The sequence below is a fragment of the Microplitis mediator genome, chromosome 7 (genome assembly GCF_029852145.1).
Source record: "Microplitis mediator isolate UGA2020A chromosome 7, iyMicMedi2.1, whole genome shotgun sequence".
Classification (NCBI taxonomy): domain Eukaryota; kingdom Metazoa; phylum Arthropoda; class Insecta; order Hymenoptera; family Braconidae; genus Microplitis; species Microplitis mediator.
Genome location: NC_079975.1, coordinates 6,905,435 through 6,932,687, shown reverse-complemented (window position 1 = coordinate 6,932,687; position 27,253 = coordinate 6,905,435). Strand labels below are relative to the sequence as shown.

General features: G+C 28.9%; 1 protein-coding gene across 3 annotated transcripts in view; it reads right to left on the bottom strand.

Moving 5' to 3' along the window:
* Nucleotides 1-27,253, bottom strand: part of LOC130670976 (trissin receptor-like) — a 48,911-nt gene that overhangs the window by 19,673 nt on the left and 1,985 nt on the right. The window contains exon 1 of one of the 3 annotated variants that reach the window (XM_057474622.1): nucleotides 20,980-21,481. The exons of 1 other annotated variant lie outside the window; for it this stretch is intronic. The gene's annotated coding sequence lies outside the window, so the exon portion shown is untranslated. Of the gene's footprint in view, nucleotides 1-415; nucleotides 434-20,979; nucleotides 21,482-27,253 lie in introns of those variants that run through there. One more of the 3 variants, XM_057474625.1, reaches the window with a different exon arrangement.

The window sequence follows — 27,253 nt, the reverse complement described above, 5'->3', positions numbered from 1 at the left end:
ATATTCACCATATTTATAATAATTGTTACAAACCTGTATGTTAACTAGAGTTAATTATTATTATTATTATTCTAAATAGTTATATTTATAATCCAGATGGTAACAGTTACCATCATAAATTATAATTGTTACCATCCTGATAGTAACTGTTATCATCTTGATAGTAACTGTTACGAAATTTATTGCAGAAGTTATCATCCAATAATTATTAATTCTATTAAAAAAATTATAACGCTAACTATTTTTACATTGAAAAACGTTCCAATTATTCTAGATGATTGTGATTAAAAATTTAGAATAAAAAACACAATTACTTAATTTTCTGAGTGTAGCAAAGTCATTTTAAATTATATTTGTATAACTAAATTGAATTCATATATTATATTTTGTCACTAATTCGAGAAAATTTTTATACTTTATTTAGTCATTGGTAATTTCTCCTTGACATACACTGCAAAAAATTTTGAGTCCGCGGCATGATGTGAATAATTTGGTGTTAAAATTTTCAATACTGCGGTGTTCAAGTTACACGACTCACGGTGTTAAATTTTAAACTGTGAATTAGAATGTTCACACCACCAATGGTGTAAATTCATAAGTTCTTTATTTAAAACTCTCGATTACTTCGGCACTAGGTATGTAATTTTTATTTTAAAATAATCTACACCATTAATAATAATGATTTACTAGTATTGCAACTTATATATTATTTATTAATTTTTAATTACAAATCATATTATCGGGCAATATTTGAGCTAATAACACCAAACGGTGTGAAAGAAAACGCTCACACCGTGATAAAAGCACACCGCTTGATATTTTACACCAAGAAGACTGTGTAAAGTCTCCGGGGATGATTTTACACCAAAATTTTTTTACAATGCATCGAACGGTGTAGAAAGAAACACTCACACCGTGTTAAAAGCACACCGCTCAATATTTTACACCAAGAAGACTGCGTAAAATCTTCGGGGACGATTTTACACCAAAATTTTTTTACAGTGCATCGAACGGTGTAGAAAGAAACACTCACACCGTGTTAAAAGCACACCGCTTAATGTTTCACACCAAGAAGACTGCGTAAAATCTTCGGGGACGATTTTACACCAAATTTTTTTTACAGTGCATCGAACGGTGTAGAATAAAACGCTTACACCTTGTTAAAAGCACACCGCTTAATATTTTATACCAAGAAGATTATGTCAAGTCTTCTGGGACCATTTTACACCAAATTTTTTTTACAGTGCACCGAAAGGTGTAAAAAAAATGCTTACACCGAGTTAAAAGCACACCGCTTATTATTTTACACCGGGGAAATTTCACACCGTCAATTCACACCAAGCAAACCGTGTAAAGTTCTTGGGACCATTTTTACACCAAAAATTTTTTACAGATTTTTCGAATTGTTAAACTTTCTAAGCTATGTCACACTAAACTATAAGCTCAAAAAATTTTAACAAATATTGAAAAAATATAAAAAATTATTCCGCAATATTTCACCATTTTTGACTTAAGTTTAAAATACATTAATATAAAAACTCAACCCATATACTGATGCCTCAATGCTATACTTTTATGATGCCGAATTTAAAACGTTTAAAAAAAATATGTTGACACGTTCATAAAGATAATATTATGTAATGTGTGTTAAGAAAATATGTTAATGTATCATAAATTTATCAATATACTCAATAAAAGGTTAAGTAGTTTATTTGCTGAACGTTAATTTTCAGATAAATGGAATATTGTGTCATATTAATCTGAACGTCATACAATCATAAATTATAAATTAAATGTAATGGCATTGCTATATTTAAACTAATTTATCGAGTAAAACATCTGTTTTATACAATGGACATTTCCTGAGTTGTGAATAAATAATTAGTACGACTCACAGTCAGCATTAATAGTTTATCTTGTCTCATGTCAAATATAAATTACGTCGCAAAATATAAAAACAATATTGAGTTAAATTTTAAAAAATTTATGTTTATGTCACGACGAGTAATCACAAAGTGTAGCGTAACTTAGAACGTGAAAAAAGAATTTTCAATTTCAACGGGAGTGAATATTTAATTTAAATATTCTAACGAACGCAAGGACTCCATCATAAGTAAAAAATATGAACTCCTTTTTATTTTACAACAGAGTAATTTAATCTTTTAGATGAAAATGAATACTAACAATCTGGCATTGTAACAAAACACATTTTTATTCTTTAATAAAAATTTATATCATTTACGTTTCTGTTACTCTTGTAAGTTGTTGGGTTATTTATTTATTTAATGTGTGATTCATTCATTTTAATTATTTAAATATTACAAATTGTGTCGGAAATGGAATTCGAATCCACACCTCTAAATGTAGGACGAATTATATATTGCAGTATATACATATTTATAGGGGTAGATTGGGGCACGACGGGATATCTAGGGGAATAATTTATTAATACCTATTTTCAATGCTGCACACGATTTGATTTCGTTTATTGGTTTTACCGAATCTGTAATAGTTTTTTATTATTTTCAATAAAAATAATCCAGTTATTCGAGGCAACACGGAATATCCATGCACTTTAAAAAAAACATATGTAAGTCCGCGAGATCCCGGTGTTGAAGTTGTCGGTGTGAATTCAACTTCGAACACGGTATGAAGAAAGTGGTTTTATTATTTGAGTATCCGAAGTCAAATTTTATTTTCAATACGAAAAAAATGTTATTGTTTAAAAAAATTTATGATACGACAGATTTACTGATTTACAGAGAAATTAAGAGATTATTTTTCTACATTGTTATGTTAATGTTATTGTGTTAAATATGGAGACCAAATTTTTTTAGAATCAGTTTCGTCACGGAGAAAAAAAGTATTGTGACTAACACGATACAGTATTTTGACTGTCACGATACTTGTTAAGCTATTTAGGTGTTAATGTGAGTAGCGATACGCGATACATATAATACAGACAATTCGGATCGTTACTAGGGCTAGAATGAATCGTGACGGTGGCTACAGATCGCTCCCTTCACGATCCATCAGATCCTCTAATCGCAATTTTATTTGAACTTTCCGCTATGGAAATTGAAAATTAAAAAAAAAGAAGTTAGAGTCATGTGGGACAAGTGTGCACAGCGGGTAAGAGTACGTAAACTCATGCATTTCAGTTCGAAATGAATCTTGCCCTACATGACTCTATTGGTTTCGATCCAATTTTCGAAAATCGAGGTTTCATTAGATCTCGACGTTTTTAATCTTTTCCCGAAAGTGTGAATCGAAATGAATCGGTGTGAGCTCTAAATCTGAATATATATACTTTTTCTGTGCGGGCTATTTCCGGATGGACGTCCGTCCGTCCGCGCGTGTAAACTTTTTTTATTCGATGATATCTTTGAAACGAATTAATCAATTTGAAAGTACTGAGGCAAACGAAAGCGCTCATCAGAACTTAAATCTGAATAGATTTCGAAATCAATCGGTCGAGTAGATTAAGAGCTATTCGAAAATTAATATTTAAAAACTTTTTTTTGTAAGGTAATTTTTGTATAACGCATAAACCACTTACCCAATTCGCCTCAAAATGTTATCATTTCGAAGTCTTTGTAAGTTTATAAAATATTTATATTTATCGGAAAATAAAAAAAAATAATCACTAAGAAAAGTATGTTATTTTCGGTAAATTTTTTAATTAACCCATTGGCCTCGGGTACTTTACTTCGCTCGCAACTTAAACATGAATTTAAAAATAATGAAAACTTGACAATGATAAAAAAATGTATTTCTATTCAGTAAATATTCTTTAGTTAATAGTTTAGAAAAAATGTTTTTGTAAAAATAAAAATGAAATCACCGATTCTAATGGATTTGATCTATCATTTGAACTCAGTCATTATCATAGAAAACATTCAATTGAAGTAAATTTACATATTAAATCAGTTGTCATTATCTTCTGTTATTAATTGTTTAGAAAAAAAAAAATAAAGAAATTTCTTTTTGAATTTCTACATAAAAAATAGTATATTATATCGAGCCGTCAGATAACGAGCATAGTAATTAATGTAATCATTATAAATATTAATTTTTTAACATTTTTGTTTAAATTTGATTTACGTGGCCGGAATAGTCCGGCGTTAAAATGAGATCATAATATTTGAATAATGGAGAATTTATCCGTGTTGTGAAAATATTTAATCTTGATTTCAACAGACAGTAAACCAAGTGATGAATTATTGCTATTAAAAGTGAGTAAAATTTAAAAAATGCTAATTACAATAAAATTCAAAAGCACATTTTGAATTTTATTCATCACAAGTTTAATGTAATGAAGTGATTATTATTTCAAACTTAAATTTTTTTTTTTCTCATTTGGTTAGAATTTTTAATTTATTTATCAATTGATTTTGCAGTAAAACAGTTAAGTTTACGTAGAAACACTTTTAAATTGCAATAACAAACGATGAAATCATTTATTAAGGTTTTGTATTTACTCGGCGACAAAACGTCAGTAAAAACTGTTTATTTTAGTCCTTGTTGTGGAAAAGCTGACCAATTGACCATTGATTTGTATTTCGTTGGTTTATTTTTACGAAAAATTTAACAATTCCTTCGGTAATAAAAAAAAAATATGCATTTCAATATTTTGTGGATTAGCGTAAAGTCACTTTTTGGTTATGAAATGAATTTGAATCCAATTCTATGCAGGTAAAAAAAAACTATATAGTATTACATTCAATATGAACTTCAATTTCATGGTTTTATTTTCGTGGTCATGTTTAAAAACTTATTGATCAGTTTTACTAATTATCATTTTATTGGATGTGAAGTGACTTTTAAATGAAATTTTATCGAAAAACTATAATGCTGTAATATATATTCTACGGGGTGATATGACAATAACAATTACATACTGAAAAAATAGCACGGTTACGGCAGCTTTTTTTATTTTTTCTCTGTACTTGTTGCTTTCTCATTATGTATTCTACGTCAGTCATTTAAAATACATCAAGGGACTAGTACCTACACGTTGGGGTTCTTACCATTAAATGTTTAAGCTAGAAGCGAAGAATATAAAGGAACGGACCACCCCCAAAAAAAGTAAAAAAAAACTTGTTGATAAAAAGTTTTGAACACTCAAAATTGTGCAGAAATGAAGTTAAGACTAATTTTGAAGAAAAAAAATTTTGTTTCCAAATTTTTGAGAACTAATTAAGGATGAAAAGATCTATTAAAGAATCGATTTTCGATTCCCACTTCGAGACTGAACTTTTCGGTTCTTGGAATCGATTAATCAATACAGAAAGTCAATTTTAATCGATTTTTGAGTGAAAATCAATATGCTGTATAATTGAAATTATAGTTGCATATGGGGCACTCTACGCCTAATCACTGATGTCGTCGACCCAATTATCAACTTAAAAAACTTCAAAATTGAATTAAATTTCATTTAATTTTACGCTGATCGTGAATCAAACAGTTTCTCTGACATATACTTTTTTTCAAATTTGCGCTATGCGCAGTATCACCTGCACAAAAAAAGACCAGCCAAATATACGAAGACAAAAACTTCATTACAATGGGTCACCAGCTCTTGGACTAATTTATCTGGAAGTCGAATGTTGAGAATCGATTCTTGATCGACTTCAAAAACTAAAAGTCGATTCTAAAAAATCTATTTTTTTGCACAAAACGTCAATTCTCCATAAGAATCAAAATCGACTTTGCCATCCCTAGTACTAATTATTACTTCAATTCCCTGGATATTACAATATTTAAACTACTGCTCAAAAGTATTCGGTCACCTGCAATTTTCATTATATTACAAACAATACATTTATTAAAACAATTTTATTAGGTTTCATTGTTTGTATCTCACCGCAAAATACGTATTGTTATTACGTCTAATAATTTGCTAATAAATAATTAAAATTACTATGAAGTATGAAGTCGTTTCATTTATTCAAACTTTTGCAAAATACCTTTTTTTGAGAGGCCAAATACTTTTGAGCGGTAGTGAAGATAATAAAAGTTTTTTAGAAGGCAAAGGTCACATTACATTTGTACTTGTGTAATCAAAATTTAAATTGGTTTGTAGGTAACAAAAAAATAATCAAAATTTTTCCCATCGGAGAATAATATCTATACATATAAAGTTGAATTTTAATGAAGTATGAATTTATTTTGGAAAATTATTTGAAAACTTGTTATTTAAAGTATGACGTCAATACCACTATTGTAAAATACGTTGCGGTTATTATTATTATTATTATTATTATTATTATTATTATTATTGTTATTTTTTTTTAAATATAAATTATTCGCGTATTACTAACTCGATATAAATTATTTAATAATTAATTAAATATTACTACCAAATATATACAAGTCGAGTTTTGTAACTTTGCATACCCGTGTATTTGAAATAATGAATTACAAAGATACGAGCGTTAAATAAATGAAACCTTGGTAAATATTAATTAAATAGGATTATTTCTATACCGAGATAACATGCAGCGGTAACAAGTTAAAAAAAATCTATTTGTTCTTTCTTTCAGTATTTGTTCAAAAGTAGATTTTTACGTAGGATTTTTATTTATTTTTGTTTTACTTCATCAATCGATAATGCTTGTGATGTATAAGCCAGATTAGATTTTAAAACCCTTTTTCTCTGAAAACCAATCGCCAAGCTAGATTGTTAAAAAATAAAATTGTTATTTTCGTTGTATTCCACAGTCCTACCAAGTTTCAGAGCGATACGAGATACTTGGGGCACTACGGACCCCTCAAAAATTTTTGAAAAGAAAAAAACAAATCACTTTATAATTGATATCGCGAAATCTTCATTATTATTCAAAACAATTTAATGATTGTAGAAAATATCATGATTTAATAAATTTAAGTTATAAGCATTCTAAAATATCATTACAAAAATATATTTATGCACATCAGGTACATAATCGCGCATAGATCGCAGATTTAGATCTAGCCGCATTGTTTGAGCTTCTTTCATTAGTTATTAGATAAAACCCTCTAGCTTTCTTGAAAAAAATCATCATGTGAAAAATTCAACTTGTAGGGTCAAAAAATAATTTTGAAAGATTTTTTACAAATGATATCGTCTATATTAAAATAGATGGACCGAAAATAGTTATAAAGTTAACAGAGTATCGAATTATCGCAAGGATATGGTCCACGATTCCTTATTGGTTAAAATTACGAGTCCCAATTTAAACTTCTAGTTTTAAAAAAAGAACATGTACACGGAAAGAAAATTATGGCAGCGGTTCCCATAATTTTGTGAAATTTTTTCCTATACCATCATAGGAATTACGACCATAAATTATGGGAGCGGTTCCTATAATTATAGGAATGTTTCCCATAATTATAGGAATAGTTCCTATAATTATGGGAATGATACCCATAACACTATAGGAATGGTTCCTATAATTATAGGAATGGTTCCTATAATTTATAGAAATACTTTCTATAATATTATAGGAACCATTCCCATAATATTATGGGAATGGTTCCTATAATAGTATGGGAACTATTCCCATAATATTATGGGAATGATTCCCATAATGCAATTGGAATGGTTCCTATACCATTATGGGAATCATTCCTATAATATTATGGGAATAGTTCCCATACTATTATAGGAACCATTCCTATAATACTATGGGAATGGTTCCCATATTATCACGAAAAAATCAATCTAAAGAAGTGTGGTAATCACTTCTACAATACACAGAAATATTATTAAACATAAAAACAAAAATTCAAACATTGAAAAAAAAAATCGTATTTGGCAAAAAAACATTAAAATTTTTAACAAGAATTTTTTGTCAGCACAAAACATTCAAGAAAATTCAAATTTTGGGAAATTTCTACACTATTGTGCAAAAATAAAATTTTATGATATTATAGGGATGGTTCCCATAACATTATGGGAATAGTTCCCATAATATTAAAGGAATAGTTCCTATACCAATATGGGAACCATTCCCATAATAGTATGGGAACTATTCTCATACTATTATGGGTATGGTTCCCATAATATATGGGAACCATTCCTATAGTAGTATAGGTACTATTCCCATACCATTATGGGAACCATTTCCATAATGCATAGGAAAACTTCCCATAATTTTCTTTCCGTGTAGTTATTTTTTAAAAAAATGTTTACGGGCTTTTTTTTCTGATCATTTATTGGAAAGGGGAAGAAAACCAACCTCGGGCGCAGAGTTAAACAAAAAAACAATACTGAAAAACTAAATATGTTCTTATATAATAACGTGTTTCCTAGGTATCTTATTTCGTGCTAAATACTATGCCCATTATCTTCTTGTACTTCTCTTATTTTTTTTTTCTTTTTTTTTTCTTTTGTTAAAAAAATAATTAATAATAAAAGTATGATCTATATCATTTTTTGGTTTACTATAGAACTTTCACGGCATATATTACTTTTTCCCTCCTAACCCTCCTGTAACCCTCCTGTTCCCAACTCCTAGTTCTTTTATCTCATGCTTGTTACTCTATCACTTTCTTTCTCTTTAGAACACGGAGAAAAATGGGCTTAAGAAATGTACAAATTTTTATTATGCTGTCGACCAAATTTGAAACAGGAAGTTGAGTCGCCAAAAAATGATTATACACTTGAAATTTATCGATAAATTTTAATAAATATTATTTGTGTAAATTAGGAATTATAGTACAAAATAAAAAAAATCTCTAGAGGCTCACAATAATAATTATAGTGCAGCATAATAATTTTTTGACGACTGAACTTCCTGTTTCAATTTGGTCGACAGTATAATGAAAATTTGTACATTTTTTGTCTCCATTTTTCTCCGTGCATGTATTGTGTCTACAAGCAACTTAAAGCACAATTGTGCACAACATATGCGCAATGGCTTTGGAAAGATAAACCTAAAGGACTTGTCAGATATAGTTTAACGTTAACTTAACATCTTCCTAGCTTAGGGTTGCGCACTAGAGCATTCTTTTCTGTATCTACGATTCGATTCTACTTCGTCCGTATGCTAGGTATTGTTAAGCAAACGTGCTGTGCGTCCCAAATCGAGAGCTTTGGCTGCTTTTCTTTTTCCATTAAATGTATTTTTGTACACTAAGCTTTTTTTTCACTGGTGGATTACTTCCTGACTATTTTTTTTCCATCTTAATTTTTATAGATGAACAGATTTGTTTTTATTTTGTTCCTGCTGAGTAGGAAATAAATTTGAGATTCGGAGCCAGAAAATTTTAATTCCATTTATTGATGTAGAAAATGAGAGTTTGTTATAAGTTTTAGCGCTTCAATTTTTTCTCATCTGAAGATATTATATAGAGAAAATAAATCTCCTCGTTTTATCCTCATTATCAAAATAACTCCATCATAACTTTTTTCTTTGTTCTTAGCTAGAAAAAAAAATCTCGTGATAGACTAATTTTGTGGGCAAGCTCCAAAACTTTTCGCTGATTTCGAGTTTGAAGACATTATTAAAACCATACCTTAGATATCTTAAAATTGAAATTTTGAAAATTTTAATTTTTGAGCTCTCATATTTATATCATTAAATTTAAAGAACTGAAATTAAGCATAAAGAAAGTTTTTAAAAACTTTCCTGATTTGCCTGAAGGACTATTAGGACCTTATTGAGTTGAATATATGTTTGCCTCAATAATGCAAACCCGATGATTTCCATATTGAGAGAAAATCAAAACAATATTGTGCAATAAACAGTTACAGTCGAATTCCAGGTACTCAGAACTTCCCCTCATTCTTAACTCCCACCTCCTGTGAGCTATGCTGTCACCCACTGGATGATATCCATTTGAGTGCGTCAGTGTACATTTATTATATACCTTAACGCAATATTTTATATATGCATCATTCATGTAGATATAAGAGCACATGCGAGTATTTTACTCTTTAATGGAGGAGAGACATTCGAAAAGTCGAAATTTCAAGGAAATTTCCGCTCCTCCGAAGACTAACGGTCCGAGTTAATGGATTTCGACTGCTTTTGTCATTAGACCATCATTAATTGAAATAGACTCTTTAAGATGGTTCTCATTATATGATAATTGGAAAGTATTGTTGAAGCGACGGCGTTACAAAGTTTCCCGCTAAATTAGTTAATTCGTTCGAAAAATACGAAATCGCGTGCCAAATGCCAAAAGGGCGTATAAAAGTTATACGCCCTTTTGGCTTTGAAGAACCAAAAGGGCGTATAATTTTTTTGTTTTTGGTGCCAATCGTTTTGTAAACATGTTTTAAGCCTAAAAATAAAACAAATTTGGAAAATCCAAAAGTGCACGCTTCGAAAGCTCATGTTATGTTTTTTTTTTAAAGTTAAATTTCGAATAAAATTGAACATCCCGCTCTTTTCCCATAGAAATTTCCATGGTAAATATACGGTAATAAAAGTAAAAAAAAAATAAATAAGGAGAACATTCCTAAAGAAAAATGGCGGCAGTGTGTGTTTGTTTACATGTAAGATTGCCGGTTTTAACCGTAATGATTTATTTTTAAAAAAACGAGAAGGCCTACAGTAGTGATTTTCGAAAGGAACCTTCTTTGCTTATTTCTGAAAATTTTGAAAAAAAAATTAAGTAGTTTCGTCAAGTCGTTCTCGAGATATCCGTACCACGCCGTTTTTTTGAACCACAGACTAATGGACGTCCACGATAAATTTTTTTTAATGAACTTTTTTTTATATCAATACATATTAGACAAATTAAAAAAAGTATCAGGATTATTTATTAGTGTTTCAGCTTTATATTGATGTGCTTTTCATAATGTGTAAGAGTAATAGCAAAAAATATATGCACTTTAATGAGTGGAAATCGTGTGACCTTGACAGGTCGGTTATAAAGCACAACCTTTCCGCTTCGCTTCCGAGGCGTGCAAAAAAAATTTCCAAAGCCAAAAGGGCGTATATCTTTAGATACAAAGATCTAAAGATATACGCCCTTTTGGCGATAGTACGTCAAAAATTTTTTTTCTGCAGATCTTTACGTTTTGAGCGATTCTAAAAAGAATGACAAAAAAAATTTTTTTATACGCCCTTTTGGCATGGAACTATATCTAACTGCTGTAATACGCCCTTTTGGCATTTGGCACGCGAAATATTTACAGACATACATTATCATTGAAGTAATCAAAAATGCGCTATGAAATACTTCAAAATGTATTTTTATATTTTATCGACAAGACGAAAGAACTCAACAAGATAATTTCAGAAATGTATTCTTTCGTTGAGCTCGAAATACTTGCAAATTTTATGGTTGGTCGGTTAGGGTCAACCGTTTTCCAGTTTTTTATTTTTTTTTATAAATACAACGGGCTTAACAACTATAAATTAATTCATAATATTTACAGACGACGTAAACAAATTTGGCTTAAAATCAAATCCCTACGTTCTAAAATAATGGCCCCGAACATTGTTTATGTATTGTGAGTACGTCGATTGGCTAACAACTTAAAACTTTTAGATCTTCAAGCAAAACACTGTATTCGCATTAAATATAGAGGGTTTCAAGTTTTAAGACATTATATTTGTCACCTCAAATATCGTAAAACTTTAAACTGGAATATATTTTCTTAGGTGGAGAATATTAAATTTAAATGATTATAATTTAATATTCAGAAAAGTATTTTTTTATTTTTTTAAAAGTTAAATGTCGTCTTACAATATCTCAGACAAAGCGATAAAAATTAATGATGCTTTGGGCACAAGTTCTACTTTTGCTTTAAACTTTGAGGCCTATTACAATAAGTTTTTATGTATTACTATCAGAAAAAATATACATTTTAATATACGAAAATTCAATTTTTTTGATAAAATTTAAAAATTACCTATGATCTAGTTGTGAAATGAAATCAGTCCTCCCTGCAATAATAAATTTTTATTGCCATAACTCGATAAGCAATCAATATTTTTCTGAAGATATCGTCAGCTAAAATTTTATATATTCATTGTAATGTTCGTCGGAAAATGTGGTCATAAATATTTTATATGGTTTCGAAAAATAAATTGATATAAATTGAATAATTTTTATTCGCTTTGTGTACTTATCACTAGATAATTATTGATAAATTCATACTAATTGTAAGTATAGAAAATATTATTATATTTATGACTAATAATGCTGCCGTGTTTAGTGCAAACCAACAGGAATATCATAGTAATAAGTCACCACTTTTGTGCTTAGTACAGCACAACAGTGGAATGACTTATACAGTGTTATTATAATAAATAGTATTCGTAAAATCAAAAGTAATATTAAAAGAAAAATATGAATGATTTAAATATCGTCAATATATATATCATATATGAGCATAAACTGTGTTTACGAGTCTTTTTTAAAATATATGAAAATATTTCCCATATTATTGTAAGCTACTTTTTCCTGAATACCGAGCCAGCTTGCAACAAAGTTCACCCCCTCTAGAGAAGGGTGAGAAGGACATTGAAGCGGATGAAGAAGAGGCATTCCGACGGGACCCTCCGAGAGGACCCAACGTGACGTCATCTAGCTACTCTCACCCTTTCCCTTATTATATTACTTATTATTATCTGTCCATATTATACGATTAGTTGTCGGGTTCAATAATGTTTAATTGTTAAATAAATATTAGGTTCTATCTACTAGCAAGTGAAATATATTAAAGTGCCCTTCTTACGTTATAGATCTATCATAAGTAAGGAATTGTCTCTTTGTATGAAGAGTCCCCGCATATATGGATTTATATATATGCGACAAATATGTACACGCTGAAAAAAAGTGTTAATAACCCTCATCTTAACGAAGTAACTATTTCCATCTTTACGATTAAAAGATTCTCATTCTTTTATGTTAACTTTTCGGAGATGGTAACCATTTTTGTCCGGAATGATAATCATTACTATCTCTTATGGCAAAATTCACAAATTTTTCAGATATAAGAAATATAATTATCTAGACGGTAACTATTACTATCGGTAATAGTAAATATCACTACATGATAATGATAATGATGATCATACACAATATGCTAATTATTCACTATTGCAAAATGGTAGTAGTTAGCATTTTTTTTAACTTCTATTTCGACATATGATCATATATATACAAATATAAAATATTATGTAGCATACATTTTTTGAATGTTTATATTTCCATGCAGATTAGAATATGTCTATTGGAAATACCCAAAAATCTATAATAGATTTCCGATAGATTTTTAAAAATCGTAAAGAACCGTCAATCTCTAGCAGATCCGAATTATGGTAAATTACGGTTATTACTGTAATTTACGGTGTTCTACCGTGATTTACGGCATTTTTACCGTAATTTGAGGGATTTCGCCGTAATTTACGGTAAATTACGGTAGATTACCGTATTTTACCTTAGTTACGGTAATTCTGCAGGATACCGTAAATTACGGTAATTTACCGTAATTCGGATCTACTGGGGATTTGTTTTTACGGAACATTAGTCTGTTTTTTATGCGGGTCCATTTATATCTTACAAATTTATTATTTTCACTTGAAAACCGGCGATAATTATGAAAGAAATTAAAAAACCAAAACGTGAAAAAAAACGAATTAGAAGGATATCGTAATAGCGGTTATTAAAGGACCAATTTCACGCAACACAGGAATGAGCATTACTCACATAAAGTTAAGTTTCTTAACTTTTCAACTTTCGGGAGAATAATGAGCTAGAATTAAAAATCCTGCTTTTGTTTGTAATTATCAAAATTCCACGGGCATGGATTTTTTTTTCTGATAATAAGTAAATGTGGGAGAATGCGGCCATTGGGAACAAATTTGTTAATTTAAGATACGTTTTTTAATCGAACAAGGTATAAAGTTATGTTGAAATTATACCTTTCGGTTAAAAGATTATTTTTGGTTCAGTTGACACAGCTTGTAAATTGTATTATATATATATATAGAAAAAAAATTATCGTGCAGAAAAAACTTTGACAATTTACATGCTTCGCTACCGGCGTCAGTTGTTGGAAACAAAAGTATAATATTATTTATTACTATTATCATAATTTTGTTAATGTCAGATTAAAAAAAAAAAGAAAAAGGTCGAGACAGGCATGAAAAATTTAAAAAATGAAAATAACAAAATGTTTTATTTAAAATAATCATAATTGTAAGTGAAAACCGTCAACGAAATTAAAGTAAAATAAAAAACTGTAGTACTTTTATTAAATTCCATATGACAACTAAGGAACTTGACTGAATAAATAAATATATTATTTATATATTACTAGAATAAAAGTTAATATTAATATAGTTCTACTGAAAAAGAATATTATAAATAAAAGACTAAGAAACTCATGCATTATTATTGATAAATATGTATCATAATAGTATGTCAACTAAAAGAGAGTTCATGTGTGCAAAATAAAATCATATACTTAATCATGAAAAATTCCGACTGAGTTAAAGGTTTACAAGAATAAATTTCTTTTTTTGGTGGTATGACATATTACATGATATAGTGTAATAAATATTTTTCGTCGGCTGATTTTTTTCTCGATTTAGGTCAAATATATTACATGTTATATGGCATTTTATATTTTTGGTGTTTCCGAGGTAATGTATAGGTTCAAGTTTATTAAAAAGAAAAAAAAACCATTATTTCAAACAATAATCTAGAAAAGCACACGAAGATTTGTGGAAATTCGGAGTGTGCTAATAATTTTAGCTTATAAATTATTCATGTACCTGAAGATCGAAATGTTTTTCGCGGAACGAAAATAAAAGTAAAACGTCTACAAGATCTAGATTTCTGAGATGTTTCGCATGGGCGCTGGTATGTCAGCTGAAACTTGCAGGCCAACCCCAACTACCCCTTAAGCAGTCAAATTACATAATTTTTTTTTCATTTCCGTTGCGCGAAAAATGTTCTGATCTTCAGGTACGTAATGATTCGTATCAAATCGCACTATTTGTTATATTTCGAACCTTTCACAAAATTTATATTTGTTCATTAAATTTTTTTTATTTTCTGTAAATGTTCCAATTGTTAGAAAAATTCTAATTTTCGGTTAATTATTTTATAATTAATTATATCTGAGTTGGAAATTCGAAATTCGAACCAAACATTCTAACAAAAAATAACAAATAATTAAAATTTGTTGATTCAAAATCAAAAAAATTTCCGTAATCTATTTCCCTGCTATAAGACTTTCAGTAACGGCACCTTTACTTCTAAAAGCTTTGTTTCCTTTACAGTAGTAGGCTATATATAATTTTAGTCTAAATATATTAACTAATGATCAAAGTTGTAAAATAAATTAAGGAGTATTCTACTAAGATTGAGTAAAATTATGTATTCATTAATTTACTTAATTAGAAAATTCGATTTGCATATTTTATTCAATGCTCTAATCACGATCATTAATATTCCCGAGAAATTTGAATTTCTTAACAAACGAAGACATTTTATCATTACTCAAATATTTTTTGACTGTTTTTCAGGTGACATGAGTGTAATGTATGTGTATGTTTTATATACAAGTAAATAATCTATATCTCCCGAGCGAAGCCACTGATTTAGATGATTCGTCTTGCAACTGACAATAGAACACCCATTAAAAAAATAACCTCCGTAGAATACCAAACCCTCTTGGAAATTTCAAAGACACAAAAACGTATTATTGTTGATGTAGAAAAACGCAGTGCCAGATTTTTTACTGACAGGTTTTCATTACTTTATTTTCGATATTCTGTTTCTATATTGTATTATTTTATAAAAATGATACTTCTTTTCAAAAACAATTTCAATCATCTCTTAACCTTTTACAGAAATATTTAACTTTCAATGTAATTTAAATTAATAAAAAGATACGAAAATCGATTCAAATAATAGAAAATAAATTCAAGATGTTTTATATTGAGTTAAATATTTAAATTGGAATAATGTTATTTTTGAAACAAACTACTCTATAGATATTTCTTTTTGTCATCGAGTTTTCTTTGAATATTCATGAATCTCAACTTTCATGATTTCTTAGTACTTTAAGTATATTATACATATAATATATATAAAGTACTACAGTGCTTTTAAGGGTTGGCTCTATGCAAGTTCTACGATAAGTCAATAGAATTTTAAAAATCGTAAGTTACTTATGAATTATTAGAATAAAAAAAATCTGTCTATCGGTTGACCCTGCGGGCCAGCCCTAGAACTTCCCGCTGTTTTCGAGCTCAAGGAGCTCAAGGAGCTCAAAGAGCTCGAAAACATTGTTGTGAATACATTTGTATGCCATTGTTTTCGAAAAAAACCGTTTTTTAGCATTTCTATCTCTCACGATATCTCGCGAACGAATTAACCGATTGAAATGGTTGAGGTCGCATTCGACGCGGCTTATAAAGTTCTAGAGCTGATTAGATTTTGAAGTCGATCGTTCAACTCGTTTCTGAGAAATCAATAAAAAACTAAAAAAAAAAATTCTTTATTTTTCGTAATTCGCCGATATTTTTCGAGCCTACTTGATCAAATGATCTGAAATTTTCAGGAAAGTTGATGGCCAACAAGCTCTTTCGATGGCCGCCTTAACTATCCAAATCGATTCATTAGTTAAAAAGTTACAAAGAGTTTACACACACATACACACACACACATACACACACACACATATATACACAGACTCGGACATTATTCTGAAAATAGTCAGAATAGCTTCCTAGGACCTCAAAACGTCGACATCTGATGAAAACTCGATTTTTGAAAATCGGGGTGAAAACAATAACTTCCCAAATTTTTGAAAATTTACAATTTTCTTAGCGGAAAGTTAAAAAAAAAAAAAAATTTAGTATTGTTCTTTAATTGCTTCTCATTAGTGTTCATTGTGTTAAATAAATGTATGAGGAATTGTATATTTTCCCTGTATATTTTTATCTGGAAAGAAAGCGAAAGGAAAACATATATAAATATAAAAGCAACCATGAATAAAATCATGAAATATACTTTTGTTGTACAGGAATCCGGAAAAACTGTGGGTATCTGTAATTCTTCACTAGAAAATTCATATGGAAACTTTGGGTTTTTGTTGACATATGTGTAGTAGCTGGATTTCGACGTAGATAAATCCTTCTTTCAAATGCTATGATCTTATATTAACATAAAATTACCATTTAAAAAAAATTAATTCACAATAATCATGTCGCACTTAAATAAATTTTGAGTTGAGTCGCAGTAATTAAAACACCTAAACTAAGACGTTTAGTTGAGGCGTTTAACGTTTTCAAATGCACATTTTATAATGTCATCTTGAAATAAAATAAAATAACAAATCCCAGCATGCCGTTAACATAAAAACATAGCATTTGAAACGAGAAAAATTTATCCGTATAAGAGAAATCCATGTAAGGAATTGTGGGTTACTGAATTTCTTACTCAGTTTCTCCAAGGTATTTTCAGCCAATTTAAAAAAAAAAGTATTATTATTATTATTATTTTTATTACTAGGAATTTTCAATGCATTTAAATTCTAGGGTCACTTATTAACCATCCAAACGATGTTTTTTATAGAAAATATATTTTCTCAAATTTATTTATACTTTTATGGTAAATGAAAGGGATAGAAATAATTCAGTTTTCAAATGCGTAAATCGTGCACAAGTAATTCAGATTTGTACATACAAAAAATCCCAGATAAAATCTTGTAAACGGGGTTTCCCATTCATTAAAAAAATTTATTATTGCCTGTATAAAAAAATTCTATGTAGAATGCTATTGAAAACCCATAGAAAATTAAACTGTAATAATTGATTTTTAACTTCCCGCTAAGAAAATTGAAAATTTTCAAAAATTCGGGAAGTTATTGGTTTCGGTCTGATTTGCAAAAACCAAATTTCTATCAGATTTTGACGTTTTGAGGTTCTAGGAAGCTATCCTGACTAATTTCACGATGATGTCCGAGTGTATGTATGTGTGTACATACGTACGTATGTATGTATGTAAATATTCATAACTCTTGAACGGATGAACCGATTTTGATCTTTGATGTGTCATTCGACGCGGCTTGTTAATATCTTGAAGCTGTCAAAATATTTGAGCTTAGTCGGTGGGGTGCGTTCGAAGATATTTCAAAAATAAAATTTTTTCAAAAATGTTTTATTTGGATAACTTTTAATTTGCTCGATGGATTGATTCCAAAATCTAATCAGCTCTAAAACTTTATAAGCCGCGTCGAATTCCACCAAAAAAATCAAAATCGGTTCTTTCGTTCAAGAGAAATCGTTGACGAAAGAATTCAAAAAAAAATTTTTTTTTGGTTTTTTTGAAATTTCTCAAAAACGGCTGGATAAATCAATTTCAAAAGTTGATCAGCTTTAGAACTTGATAAAACACGTCGATTGCTGCCTCAATCGTCTTAATCGGTCCATTCGTTTACGAGATATCGTTGATTAAAAAAATAGTGAAAAACGTTTTTTTTCGGATATCCACAAAAAAATTGAATCATTCGATTTCAAAATCTAAACAGCTCTAGAACTTAATAAAACGTGTCGATTGCCACCTTAACCGCCTCAATTGGTCAATTCGTTTGAGAGATATCGTTGGACAGAAAATGGTAAAAAACGTTTTTTTTTTTAAAGAACGGCATATAAAAGTATTATCGAGCTCAAAGAGCTCGAAAACATCGGGAAGTTTTGGGGCTGGCCCGCAGGGTCAACTGATAGACCGATTTTTTTTTTTCGTGATAGTAACAATTTTTTTTCATTTTCACGTAGTCTCTTAACTTTGAAATACTAGACTATTCACTGTTTACTAGTGATAGTATGTCACTAATTCAAACAGTGGTATACTTTTCTCTGGCAATAAGTGACTATTCACTGCCACATGATTTTCACTAATTTGTTTTTAGAGAGTAGGATTATATCGGAAAACGCTATAAGAAAATCGAGATTGAAATCCAATTACAATTCCTGTGCAAACGTTTAGCATAACGTAAATTTCAACAGGAAATTAAATCTATGCTAGATTCCTACGTGGATTATTTTAATAGAACAAGGCTTGTTTGTTATTGACACATTCTGTATAACAGGTCATAGTTTTTTCACCGCTCAAATACTCTATAAACGGAAATACACCATATCATGTGTCACAAATAAATTATAAATCAAATATATTACAAATGGAATAAATTTATGGTTACTTTTATAATATCTTATCAACTCCCAGTAATAACACAAAAATAGTAAAGTCGCATGTATTAAATAATGATGGAAATTATCTCAAAATAAAAATATTGATACGGACATAACATTAAAAGTATACGATATTTAAGTGTGATAAATACTGTTCATATATTTACTCAATAAATAAAACTATTTTATTACGATCTCAAATAACTACACATGTTATGATTTTCAGACGAATGTAATAAAAAGTACAAACTATTTAAAAGTTAGAGAGTTTGAATGTCATACAGATACAAATGCTTTCGTCATTTATAGAATGTTGATGTAAACAGACATAAACGAACATAATATGTTAATGTATTTAAGATGAATATAACTTGTTTTTTTTTTTTTTTCTATTTTTGTTCTTTCCGTATAAAGTTACGAGTAAGAAACGTTAATAGCGTTAATATTAATATCAATACTTATCAGGACATAACGGTCATTTTCATCATCACTTTATAAAAGTTGTTAAAGTTAAATTTCCGATGGGAATAAAAAAGTTTATATATATATATATATATATATATATTTTTTTTTTTTTTTTAATGAAGTATTTTAACTTCCTAGTAAATAGACACAGTTAAAAATTAGCGGAGTAAATTCGAAGTGGATGATTGTTTATTTATTTAATCCCCTCGGAATAAAATCCACTCCGAAAGGGAGTTTATTTTGATATTAAAACTTCGAATTGGAGTGAATGTGGATTTGAATTTAATTCAGATCACTCCAAAATCACTCCGCTGAAAAGACAAACTCCCTATTTACTCTTTATGCGGAGTGATTTTTTTAAAAACTCTTAGTAAAGGAATGAATTCAGATTAAAATAAAATCTGTCATTATTCCGAATTGACTTCCGATTTTTTTCACAGTGTGAAAAAATTCGCGGAGTGAACTCGGAGGAAATCTATAGAGCGGATGACTGTTTACTTATTTAATCCTCCCGGAGTGAAATTTACTCCGAAGGAAAGTTTAATTTAATATTGCAAATCCGATTCGGAGTAAAATTCACTTCTAAAAAGAGTTTATTTTAATATTAAAACTCCAAATTGAAATAAAGTCCAGATCACTCTGAAATCACTCGGCTGTAAAAACGTACTCCCTATTTACTCCGCATGCAAAATAATTTTTTTAAACTCCGGAATTCCGAATGATGGAGTGAATACAGATTGAAATAAAATGCAAATTCACTCCCAATTTTTCAGTATAAAAAAAATTTCACTTTATAATTTCTCTATTGGTAAATAATTCATTTTTATTTTAACCATTTCATTAAAAAATAATTAGTTTTTAATTCTTATCAATTTAAATATTATCGCGATGATAATAATAATTATAGGATACAATTATACAAATTTAACTTTTATCAAACAATTATACATATAAAATGTTTCTAATGGATCTCAATGCAATCAAATAGATTAAAAGCTCACAGCAGTTATGGAAATCGAGTTTTTTTTCATTTAATTTTTTATGAATAATTTTATCAGTTGCAAATAAATTTAAATATTTATTTAAATAATAATTTTTACTTTTTCTCGGGTAATTATTTTTTTTTTACTCAATCAGTTTCACTGTTCATTACTTCCAATTACGTTTCATTGTTTTATGACAGAAAATCTCATTAATTTGATCCGAATGATAATAAATCATAAATTATTATTTATATTGAATTCGGTAAAATTTGAATACTGAATTTTACTCGAAATTTTTTTTTTTATTTCAAAATATAAACTTTTTTTAAAATTTATTATCGCGACGAAAGCCAAGTAATCATCCAGAATAAACTTACTTATTTTGATATATAAGCAGTCTTATAAATAAATTTTGTTTTCAATGTTGTATTTATTTGTATATAATGTTTTGCATCATAGTATCGTTGTAATTAACTTTAACTATTAAAGTATGTATTTTAAATATATAAGTCAATCAATAATAGAACTTTTGGCACAAGTTCAATTATTTTTTCGACACTTTAATAATATTATGCACTCAAATGGAAACAAACGTTATTGAATTAAAAAATTGTTCTAATACTTAAATTATATTGCAATTTAATTTTATATTTTTTTATGTTACGTAAAATCATTTTCACTACACAAATTTCGGAAAAATTTTCAAAAATGACAACAAAAAAAAATTTTTTTAAATTTGAATGAATTTTCACGAACTTTTTTGAAAACTTCGTTAATTTGAAAAATAAAATTATTTGCACTGTGAATGACTAGAATTTTATCAAGTTTCCTAGTGAATTAAGATCATCGTTCAGAGCGAATCCTACTGTTTAGTAGCCGTTTCACGCGGTACTGCGATCTCTGCAAGTAAACTCATTCTATTTTGACGTAAAAACTTTAGTGACGCGCATGCGTTTATAATCTATACTACTCTCTGGTGATTGTACAAAAAAAATATTATCTCATCGACCCCGAAGGGCTCGAAGATCACAAGTTTTAGGAAAAGATACGTACACTTTTAGTCGGCATTGTTTGGAAATAATAAAAAGTTTCACACCCGATGTTCTTTTATGTTTTTATGTACTTGAGAAAATAATTCATACAGAGGAAAAAAAGATTTCTTGGGGCAAAAATTTTTTACTATTCCCAAGAAATTTTTTGCAGTATAAATTGAAAAAAAATTTTCTTTGGGCGATGAAAGTTTTCTAGGGGAAAAAAAAAAATTTATTGGGGCGAAAAAAATTATTGACAGATTTCTAGATTTTGACATAAAATGAAAATAACTAGAACTAAAAAACAATGTAGAATTTTCTCGTACGAAAATAGTATATAGCCGGGTAAATCTGAATATATGTCGCATATATGAGACATATATTGAATTTCGCCCGGTTATATACTTTTTTCGTACGGGTTGAAAAATTTTATCAGAGATAATTCGTAAGAAATAAAATTGCCTAGAAAAAAGATTCTATGACATTTTGTCATAAGTCTAATATTTTCGCCGAAAAAGTTAAAAGATTTCGAAATTTAATAAAAATTTGACTTCAAGCTCCAATAACTTTTCCACAGATGAATTTATCAAAAAATGATAAGAAACTTTTTGTGTAGAGCGTTTAATTTCCTACGAAATTATATCCTGATCTTATCGGTACAATGGACCATTGTCGAGGTATACAATTCTAAACTTAATGTATATATATGTATATATATATATGTATATATTAAAACATGATATAAACGTTATCATAAGTGGGTGTTTCATTATCTATTTATGTAAATATTTTTTATTGATTTTTTTTTGTTTTACATCAAAAACTTTTTTAATAAAAATTTAGTAAATAAATTTGTTAGGGTTTAAAAATTAACATAGCTGGTGAATGTATTGCATAAAATACGAATTTACTGTCATTTTCTTATTTCGAAATTCTTGAATCTAATTTTAGTTACGAACAGACATCAGTACGAATTTACATAAAGTTATTTGTCGTACCACATATTTGCAATAATGTTTTCGGCTACTTTATAAAGTTTGAAACTACTTTCAGAGTTGAAGATCTCAAATAATATGCTTTTGAAATTCCACTTTAACCCAATGAGTATTACTTTGGATATGTTACGCTTGGATAAATTTCAAATCCGTAAATCTCTAAAACTATAAGAGGCTTGAAAACTTTAATTAAAATAATAACTTTTAGTTTTATCTTTTGTCATGATTCTTTTTGAACTTTCGGGCAAGAAAATTGAAAATTTCAATAAAAATAAAAGTTATTGATTTCAGTTCGATTTTTGACAATCGAGCTTTCAACGGAAATTATGAGTTTCGCCCAAGATAAAATTTTTGAAAAAACATTTTCTGTAAAAAACTTGGAAACTATGGAACTTGTTGATTAGAAAATCTAATCAGATATAAAGCTCAGGAGACTTCGTCGAGTGTCGCAAGATTCATGTGAAGTGGGCTATTTGCTCGAGAGATATCGCCGATGACAAATTTAAAGAATAAAAGTTTATCTGATTTCCCGCGAATATTTTAGAATATATATGTTTGGTTGATTCAAATATAATACTAGGTCTTTGTCATTATAAGACTTCTAGATTACCGCGAGAATCGTTCAGATCGGTTCATAAATTTAAATTATCTTGACAGAAATTTTGCGAAAATACACGGAGAAAAATGGAGACAAAAAATGTATGAATTTTTATTATGCACGGAGAAAAATGTTGGCTCGAAACCTAGCAATTTTTATTATGCTGTCTACCAAACTTGAAACAGGAAGTAAAGCATCCAAAAAATTATTATGCTCATACGAAAAATTATTACACTCATACGAAAAATTATTATGCCTCATCAAAATTATTATAATGTATGAAAGTAACTGTTATTAAAGCTTATCGATAAGTTTCTCGCGTAGTAAGTGTTGTGATACAAAATAATAATCTTTCGTATGAGCACAATAATTTTTTGGATGCTTCACTTCCTGTTTCAAGCTTGGTTGACAGCATAATAAAAATTAGTAGGTTTCGAGCCAACATTTTTTTCCGTGTGCTGTCGATCAAACTGGAAACAAGAAGTTAGGTTGTCCAAAAATTATTATGCTGCACTATAATTATTATTGTAAGCCTCTAGAAATTTTTTATTTTCTACTATAATTCCTAATTTAGACTAATAATATTCATTACAATTTATCAATAAGTTTTAAGTGTATAATATTTTTTGTAGGGTAGCATAATAATTTTTTGGCGACTCAACTTCCTGTTTCAATTTTGGTCGACAGCATAAAAAAAATTTGTAAATTTCCTAGGTCCGTTTTACTCCGTGGATTTCCAATTTTTTTTTTTTTTTAATTAATTACACCTTAGAAATAAATTGTTTTTCAAAGTTTAAAATTGATTACACAGGTATAAATCTACACTAAAAAATTTGCGGAGTGATGCGGATTACATCCGAAGCAACGAAAATAAGCCTTTGGCTCGGGTAGACAATTACACACGTGGGTTGGAATGTCCTATTTTTTTTTCTCAATATGTAATATATACTATTTCTCAGAAGTATTAAAGAAAATAGATCTAAAAAATATAGAAGATATGTTTTTGTTGTGTATAATATACTATACAAAAGTTATGACTTGTACAAACAAATCAATGCCATCTCGATAAAATAATATTTCTTTCCTCTTATTTCAATTCACGTGTCTGGAAAGTTTGTTCTAATTGAGAATCAAAAGCTTCCGTGAGATAAAAGTTTAAAAGTTATAGAGTTTCTTGTCAGAGAATTGTTTTTCGTACGATTTTTAAAAAGTTTAAACCTACGTGATTTTAGATATGAAATACTTATTAAGATTGTAACATATGGCTACACTGGAAAAAAATATTGCTGTAAGAGCCATAGCTTTATTAGGTTATAGTAACCATTTAAAGTTTAAAAAATCGTTAATTGTCAATATTTTAGTCGCGTAAACTCTAGATTATTTGCTACAGTGAAAAAAATTTGGTTATGGTAATCATCTCAAGCTCAAAAAATTATAGATCATTAATATAGTAATACTTTGTTTACGTCAAGTTTAGATTGCTATATTACCCATGCTATATTTAGATTACCCATACATTTTGTCCAATCAACTATCTGCATAGATGGTCGCTACGACAATACGTATTACAACATTAATAATGCGTATCGATATATATACAATCAAGATTGCTATATTAACAATTCGCAATGCTATAAATTAACAATTTCGATTGCTATAATAGCAATCTATATACACGCTGGGACAAAATGCTATTACCATCTTGCAATAGGTAGTGATTACCATATTGTACAAGGTAAGAAATATTTTGCAGATATCACTATGCCAGTATGGGCGTGAACGCCATACTGTATGGTATAGAAGATTTTTATAGGTTATAAAATTGCATGCATAGATGATTCAACCATTGCGGGAATAATAACATTGGCAATAGTTGTCGCGGACGCCGCAATGTCAGTATGGCCATCAGGCCCATACTGCATTGCCGTATCCACATTGCTTCTGGCCGATAAACCTAGTCTAATGACATCTATATAGTTTTGATGGTAATACGATAGTATACATTGATTGATACGCCAGAAATTATGGCGGGAAAAACTAGTAGCATTGTGCCCTCGGGATTGTAGTATAGGTCTCAGGGCCATGCTGTTTCGCCGTGCCTGCTAAGCATACGTGTGAGCGATACAATAGCTCCAGTACCATACAGTATAGTAAATAACGCCATACTTCTGGGAGTCGTTACAATACTGTCTTGGAATATTTCACATACTATTTTAGTATCTGCCTTGAGACCATACCAGCATGCTGATGAACGCCATGTATTTCTTACCGTGTATGTGATAATCATTGCCATGCTTTTGTGTTAACCATTCTTTTCTCGTATAGTAATATTTACTATTGCCAATAGTAATAGTTACCACCTAGATAGTAATATTTTTTATATCTGAAAAGTTAGTAAATTTTGCCGTATGCGATAGTAATGATTGTCAAAAATGGTTACCATCTCCGATAGGAAAAGCTAATATAAAAGAATAAGAATCTTTCAAATGTAAAGAGGGGAATAGTTGCTTCGTTAAGATGCGGGACATTGACACTTTTTTTTCAGCGTGTGAAATAGTAATGATTTTCATCCCGAATAAGAATGCTTGCCATCGCCGATGAAAAAGTTAATTCTCTTAAAATGAATCAGTGAAAAGTACTCCAATCAGTGAATATTTACTGCACAAATACTCCCAAGTATATTACTAATTGAATCAGATATACTTGGGACTGATTTACAGTGGGTATTCACTGATTTGCAGGTCTTCTCACTGATTCGTTTTAAGAGAGAACATAAAAGAATGAGAATCTTAAAAATGTAATGATAAAAATAGTCACTTCGTTAAAATGGGGGTGTTCCCACCTTTTTTTTTAGCGTGATGAGATAGTAATGATTGTCATATCGAATAAAAATGCTTACCATCTCCGATAGGAAAAGTTAACATAAAAGAACGAGAATATTTAAAATGTAAAAATGGAAATAGTTACTTCGTTAAGGTGGAAGGTATTACCACTTTTTTTCAATGTGTAGGAATCGTTAAAACAGCAAAATCCCAATTATGGGGAATATAACCAAATAGGATAGTAAATTTAACTATACTTTTAATCGAAATTGAAAATATTTAATGCAGCAATCTAGTATTGCCAATTTAACGATGCATGTTACATAAAACCAATTTGAAGTGTAAAACAGATTAACGACGGTTCACTTGTTCTATTTGACCAATTTTATATATCATTTATTTTTTTTATTTTCTAATCAAAGCAACGGCAATGCGATCAATATATGTAGAGTAATATTTCGACAAACTATCACTCGCCTTGAACGAGAAGCGAAGAGATAATGCTCGATTTGTGATTACTTTATATTAAACAGCTATCACCCACAGTTTTATCAAGTGATGAAATATTTTAAACCATAAAGTTTAAAATATTTTTACCCAAATAATTGAAAGATTGTTTTTTTTTTCATAAAATTAATGAATTTTTGGAAAGACGTAAATTGGTATTCAATTTTTATGCCAAATTAATATATAAGTAATTCTCAAGCTTTAAGATTATACTTTGAAACGCCTTTAGTTGTTTTGAGAAAGAAAGAAGTAAAGACAAAAAATTGTTTAAATTAATAAATTGAGAACAGTCTGAGCTAAGAAAAGAAAAATTATTGTTGTAAGTAATGAATAATTTGAATTAAATGAATAATATTTTTGGCATAATGAAAAGTTTATAGACAAAGCGGTAAAAATTCAAAATGAACTGAATACTTATATTATATTTCAACGACCGTACGAACATTTCGGGATAAATTTAATTCAATTTTTCTTAGCACTATTTTAAATTTTAGTGGTGTAGCCACCATCTGTTTGAATTTAAAATTGTGCTAAAAAATTAATAATAAATTCAGTAAATTTACTGCTTAAAATTACTGACTTGAATAGTTTTAGCATTAATAATTTTTTTTTTTTTAAAGTTCTCTTTTAAAATTATTTTTTATTTTCTTTAATGATTAATGTTGAAAAATTTCATCATCTTCTACCTTATTAGTTGA